Below are 7,218 nucleotides of genomic sequence, written 5' to 3'. Positions count from 1 at the left end.
TCCTCCGGTGCTAACACCAGTTCAACTGTCATATCTCATAACCATCAATTCTAAACTGCCTGCATTATAAGATTCATGTGAAAGAATCCCTATAGAACAAGATTCCAAAAACAGACTAACTAGTACAAAGCCACATTAAGTATTACAACCACCCAGACCTAACCTTACCAACCAGGCCTCGCCTCCCAACAAACCATACTAACTTGACGTCAGCTCCCCCAAGGAGTGCTTTAATGGCCATCAGCCAGGCTTTGACACCTTAGCCCCGGATGTTATTTCGCGGCAGTGCGGCGGATCCGTGAAGAGGGCGGGGCCGCGGCGGTCGTTGGACGTTCACAGCACCAGCGAGGTAGTGCTCGCGACGGCCAACGGCAGCAGGGAAGGGGTTAATGTAATGTAACCAATGAACGTATGATACCTTGCTTAATTGCAGAATAATGTACAAACTGTGTTCATGTATGCAACGGTTAAAAGGAAAATCAATAAAGTATGTTAAAATAGTGGTCATCAGCCAGATGTCAAGACCTTGTTTTCCATCCAGAATTACACCAGACCCTCACGAACCATCCTTCAGGCGCTACTGCTCACTAGTCACGCCTCACCAGCCAGGCCACATCAACTACTGACCATGTCAGTGGTTGCCTGTTTGTGCCCCAAGGGCAGCTATTATGGGGTATACTTGCAGCCAATCACAGGCTGTCTCGAGCTAGTTGGGGGAGGGGATGCTTGTAGCCTATCAAAAGCTGTATAGGAAAGTTGTAAGGTAAAGGGAGAGGCATACTTGTAGCCAATGACAGGCTGTCTGGAACTACTATAGAGAGTTGCATCCAATCGCAGGCTGTATAAGAAGCATGAGTCTACTGCACAATCGGAGCCGCAATAAGGTCCAATCAGAGCACAGGCTGTCCTGGGACCACATTTAAATGCAAACACGGGGAAGAATGCCTTGTTATTCCCCACTGCAGGCCGACCCTGTCGGTGCCTGGTGACCTCCGGATCACGGTGAGAGAAGGCGGCTTCATCTTAGCTGAAGGTGAGTGTCCGCTCCTTCAACAACCATCGGGCGAGGGTGTGGCCTGAGCTGCCACTTGGAGCTGGGGAGCCGGGGGCGAGCTTCCGGTCAGGTCAACATCTCATGAGTCAGGGCAAATCACTTTATCTCCCCGGATCCACAAAGCACACGAATGTGTATTTGTATGAGGTAACATTACTCTCCCATACCTTCGGGTCTAGTTTGCGATAGTTATAGCTGCAAAAAACACGTTTAAAAAAAGAAGCAGCGGGGTTCGTGAGGTGAACCTGTATTATTTATCTCACCCAACATGGCGGACGCGGATCTTCTGTGGGTTTAGCGGCAGCGAGATGAAATGACTAGAGCGCTGACCGAGCTTTGGGAGTGAGCCTGTTGTGGGCGCCATGTTGTTGGATAAAACACTATTACTTGTGATATTTCATCTTTTTGCTCTGCAGCCGGCTGTCTTAGGCACACGCGTGGCCTTCTGTGGTGATACAATTTGAGCAAGTAGAAAGTACTTGAGACATGCACTTCCATTTGTTAGCCGTTCACCGTGCAGGGCTAGGAATTTGTGTTTTTTTTTATCGACGCTAATGTTATACCGGTATTCGGCAGGTCTGTTCTGCTTTAAACATAGCTGCCAAGGTTTCAGATTGCTATGTTTGACATTTTCATAATTTCAAGTGACATTTCAATGACTATGAGTGACACTTTCTCGCTAACAAAATCAAGCAATGAAGACGATTGAAACATATAAATATTATACGTTAAACCCATGTGAGGAACAAGAACCTCTAAAAAAATCTTTAAACTGCTGCTAAACACCAAAAATGGAAGAACACTAACCAATATGACACAGAGAGCCCTGCCCCCAAACAGGCCACTTGTTTCTGCTAGCAAGTCTCAGCTTCCATGCTCGCAACAATACCAGAGTGCATATTAGTTTTAATAAACAATGTTAACTGAAAGTACAGAGAAACGCCAATAAGAACACGACACTCTGCAGCCAGCCAGCACTTGACTGTAGCGCCTGTAACACTGCTCATCATTCGGAATGACATAATATTGCAGATGTAAAACAAAATAGATAACAAAAGATAATGCAAATTTTCTTTTAAATCTTCTATGTAGTATGATAGATGTGAGGAAAACATTTCATAATGGACAAAAACAAAAGTTCGTACTGTAAAAAAAGAATCCTTGTCTTTCATTTTAAAGTATGTGCGCTATTATTTTATATGCAGTTTAAAGTGAACTGTGCACTGAGAACACCGATGCTGACCAGACATGACAGCCAGAATGGGTTGACCCAGGCGATAGCTGTAATCATTTTCAAACTGGAGCCATACTGCGGGATCACAGGGGTGAGGAAGGTCTGCTCTTTGTCTTGGATGGACGGTGTTCAGACACATGGATTTGCCCAGGAGCACGACCACTTATAGGCCCCAAAGACCACAAAGCATAGGGTTGCTTCGTCACTGTGTCACCTTCTATGGGTGTGGAATTAACAGGCACGTTAGCACACAGCAGAACATGTCGCGGCACTGTTCTGGGAAAATTAGGCCGCGCGGCCGGCCCTCAACGCGGAATATGAGGCAGTTAACATCACTGTCTGACTGCCGTATGCCCGCGCTACGTGTGGCCGTGCAGCTCGTCTTTTAAACTCGTCCTATCTTCAGTGAATACCGCGGCAGGCGAGAGAAAATACTTTGGCGCCCCTGGTGAGTGCCTACCAGTGTCAGCCAGCATCGTGCTGAGAGGGCGGCCCTGCCCGTCGTAATTAATTACTGTGTGTCAAATTTAAGCCGTGGCGCAGCAGGAACTTACAGCGCCAGCATGGAGCCAGCACCGAAAATCGTTACTTTGTGGCCGCCTAGCGCTGCCACGCTCTCACTCAGGCCACAAGCTGAGAGCTGCCATTATTACAACATACATGAATATTTATGAACTAAGAGCAGCTGCTGGCACGTGACTCGGACTCGGAGTGGCGCGAGCTGGTGAGTCGGCAAAATGTGTGACATTGCATTTCAGTGCGGTGATGCGCAACACCGCCCTGAAATGCGTGAGTGTCACACCTGATGAGTGACACTTGGCAGGACTGTTTAAAACAGTTACCCAACTTTTCTTCGCGTTTATTCTAGAGAGAAAGAAACCTGTGAAAATTAAAAAGGGCTGTGGTTTTGAGAATATGTTTATTGTTTGATTTATTCAGGAACATGTTGCTTTACTGAGCACATTACATTACAGTGTTGTATGATGTACATAGTGTGTGTTGCCACATCTTCTGCCTACCTGTGTTTTTTTTTTAAGAATTGCCTTGGTGTCTCCTTAAAATGCTGGTTGATGAGTTACTGGCTGTGTTAGTTAGTAAACCTACCTGACAGTTTTTAGAACTAGTCCAGTACAAATCTGTGTTGTATATATTTATTTTAGTCGTATATTTTTGCAACAAGTGGCATATTTACCACTTTAATAACTTGCAGTATTGTATTACCGTAACCAAATCATTCTTGATGACAACTAGGGGCATGTGCCTCTTTTGAACCACGCAGACTGCAATGATACAACGGTTTGTGGTGAGCAAGGCACCTTTGTGCATTGGCATCTCCTATAGAGTATCAAACTTGAGAGCTATTTCAGTGCTGAGAACCAGATAGATTCTTTGGACACTGCTTCAGTTTGCAAGATAAGAGACCTACCGACCCTTCAGATAGAATTCCACCACGCCACCTTCACTTTCTGTCTCCAGGTTCAGCACTACTTGGGGTGTGGGACAGCTTGCTCTCTGCTCCGCGCTTCCCACGGTGTTTAAATGGGACCGTGGCTGACGCACGCAGCCTGTATGTGCCTGTCAGTGTCCCGGAAGCGTCCAGCGACTGCCATTATGCTCCTTTTCCTCATATGCTTGAGATATGTTTGAAGTATTCTAAAGATGATTTACTGGCCCTTAACAAACCCATCTGCTGTCCTTGTTTGCCATTACACCCAGGGGTGGCCACTTCTTTGGTATGTACTCTCTGAGGCCGGAAGTCTAGGATACCCTCCCCAAATATGTTGAATGACAGCACCCCTACTATTCCTAATAAACCTCCCTTTATGGCCCTCCTTGTTATGTTAAAATTATTTACAAAGCGCACGTACACCAATTGGTTTCATGGCGCTAAGTATAGGAGTAACAGGGGTCCTGGGTGGATAGTCAGATATCCTAATTAGCAGCCTTGTTTGAGGTCAATCATATGCCTGGGTAAAAAGCCATGTTTTTAGGAGCTTCCTGAATCTCAAGAGATCTGTGCAGGATCTGATGTCATTGGTAATTGTTTTCCAAAAGCAGGGCGCCAGTACTGCAAATCTACTGCTATCTTGCCGTTTTGATTTGTAATACGTGCGGCCAGCAAATTTGTGTGGCTGAACGCAGATTGCTGGAAGGTGTATATCTCTGAATTATATTGGAAATTAATTCTGGGCCTGTGCCATGTAATGATTTGAAAATTAGATGGACCATTTTGAAGCTACATTGTTGGAGTACAGGGAGCCAATGTAGTTTCTTCATGAGAGGGGAAGCATGAAGCCATCTAGGCTGTCGATAGATGAGTCCTGTGTCCTAGTTCTGCACAAGTTGCAGTCTCTTTATTAGGTATGTGGGCAGACTGAAGTAAAGAGAATTAGCTTTGGTCATGTTGCACAACAATTATGCTAAGACTAACTCCAACATCTTCATTAATGTTAGGTCCCTGCCAAAACATTCAGTCTGTATTTATTAGCGAAACGTGGATGGCAATATCTTCAAAACCTCTCCTTTAAACAGCCATTCCAGCAGGATACAAGAATCAAAATCTTGACCTCCGCATTGACATGGGTGGTTGTGTAGCTATTATTTTTAAAGACATGTTTACCTTTTTGGCTAAGGAACTTGTAGAGGTAGATGCGCTCAGCTTCTTGCTCCGATTTCCCAACATGTAAGTCAGGGGCCTCTTGATCTATTGCCTATTCCCCCCCCCCCCCCCGGTAGTACTGGACTTTTTCCTAAGTCCCTCATTGAAGTGCCATCTGAGGCAGTGCTATGCTTTTCTCATTGTCTGCTACTTGGGAACTTCAATATCCATTGGGATTCCAACTCTGATAAGGACACTCTCAGTCTTACTGAAATTATGGTCCAATTGGCTTTTTCCAGTCAGGTGTTAACCCCTTCGATGCTCATGACGAGCTCAGCTCGTCATGAGGTACACCTCTCGTGTGCTCATGACGAGCTGAGCTCGTCATGACCACACCCATTTACAATAGGTCCCAGCACAGCAGAGGAATGACGCCAACAGCCATGGTGTTAACCCCACACATAGCGATGGCCATACTATTGGCCTAATTTTCTCAAAAATAAGTCTAAGTATATTTGTTCCTCTCCCTTGGACTGATCACTTTTCAGTCCAATTTGGATTGGCCGCAACTTTGCATGGAAATCTTAGATCTGACTCAGGTCCTCTGTCTGCCTTTATAAAAGGAGTGAACACCATCAACACAGTGCTGAATTCCCTTCTTAACAGATCCCTGGCATCTGGGCTCGTTCCCTCCATGTGAAAGCTGGCCAAGATTCTGCCACTTAGAATATGTTTTCATTTTTTATTTTATTTTTTATTTTTTTTACATTTCAAGTAACTATAGACCCATTTCTTTGCTGCCTGCTCCCTCAAAAACTGTGGAGAGGTTTGTTAATGTGTAGCTCTCAAACTATGTTGAGTCAAGGTCCTCCAATTCAGTCAGTCAGTCAGGGTTCAGACCCAGATTCAGCACGGAGACTGCCCTTATGGAAGTGTCTGAAGAGATTAAATTCATCTTCAGATGATGGCGGCAAAGCAGTCTTAGATTTATTAGATCCTCATCCGCTTTTGATAGGGTCCCACATTTCAGGCTACTATGCCAGCTGTCGTACAATGGCCTTAGGGGTATGGCGTTAAGATGGCTGGCTTCCTTTCTCGAAGACAGACCCCAACAGGTATGGCTGCTACCTTTGTCCTCTAGTAGGACTAAAGTCTCTGTGGGAGTGCCCAAGGGCTCGACCTTTAGTTCATCCATGTTTAACTTCTAGTTGACACCTCTGGCCACCTTGGTCCAGTCCTTTGGGGCCAAGATAGTATCTTAAGTCGGTGACACCCAGTTACCTTTAAAAAAGATGAGCCAATCAATAAAGACTCCATTAAACCCGGTTTATCTGCGGTCTTTCAGTGGCTGGGTTTTAATCAACTCAAGTGCAACACTGATAAGACTGAGAGTCTTAGCTTTGGACACAGTTTTCACTTTCAATTTACAAACTCATTTGGCCGACAATTCTCCTTATGCCTAAACTGAAGTAGTGAAGTATCTGGGTGTCAAGATTGACAAACGACTGACTTTACAAACCTAAATATATTCAGTAGTTGGTACATGTTTGGTCTGATGCGCACACTAAAAAAAAAATCTGCAAATCCTTTCCTAGCCTGTTGGGATCACTGTTCTTCTGGATCTGGTGATGTCTCAGCTAGATTATGCTAATGCCCTTTATGCAGGACTTCCACAATATCAACCTGTTCGCCTGGCATTTCATCTACCTAAGTGAGCTTCTATCCTGTCTCATTTGAAGAATTTGCATTGGGTTCCTGTCAAAAATAGGATCTTGTTTAAGACCTTGACCCTTATATATTGAGCACTGTACCATTCTGGCCCAGATTATCTGTCTTCTAGAATCCTATTTTACTCTCCCTCTAGATCTCTGTACTCTTCACATGGCAACCTAGCCAAAGTTCTGAGGGTAAACCGACGAAGATCCGGAGGCAGATCCTTTCCGCCAAGTGAACAATAAACAATTGTTTAGAAAGCAACGTAAGACTTGGCTTTTCACTTGCTTATGAGTTCTTAACTAATTTTGCTGGCACTCTAAGAAGTAGCCATGCGCTTTAGAAATTCTTTCATTCATTCATCTCCCCTTGTACAGGTCACAGACGGTGATCAGGACAAAGCCTTGATAACACACATTTTTTTCACTGGTTAAATTGATTTCAACATTCACTAAGCCAAAGAACGTAAAGAAATGCACAGGTAACATAGCTGTTTGGCTCTATGTGCAACATGCCAGAAAAAATGAGGTAAAAGAATTTGCACAGACAGATCATGATTGACCTGGGGCTGTTTTTGTAATTTAATTCGGGCATGGCGCATGTCAGAGTACTGGCTAC

At 44.7% G+C, this 7,218-nt stretch overlaps 1 protein-coding gene across 1 annotated transcript in view; it reads left to right on the top strand.

The window, feature by feature from the left end:
* Positions 1 to 873: 873 nt before the first annotated feature.
* LOC147738171 (uncharacterized) overlaps positions 874 to 7,218 on the top strand; it is a 29,722-nt gene continuing 23,377 nt past the window's right edge. Inside the window, exon 1 of the mRNA XM_086952172.1 lies at positions 874 to 1,033. The gene's annotated coding sequence lies outside the window, so the exon portion shown is untranslated. The remainder of the gene's footprint in view (positions 1,034 to 7,218) is intronic.

The sequence above is a fragment of the Lissotriton vulgaris genome, chromosome 1_1 (genome assembly GCF_964263255.1).
Source record: "Lissotriton vulgaris chromosome 1_1, aLisVul1.2, whole genome shotgun sequence".
NCBI lineage: Eukaryota > Metazoa > Chordata > Amphibia > Caudata > Salamandridae > Lissotriton > Lissotriton vulgaris.
This window is presented reverse-complemented; position numbering and strand designations above follow the sequence as displayed.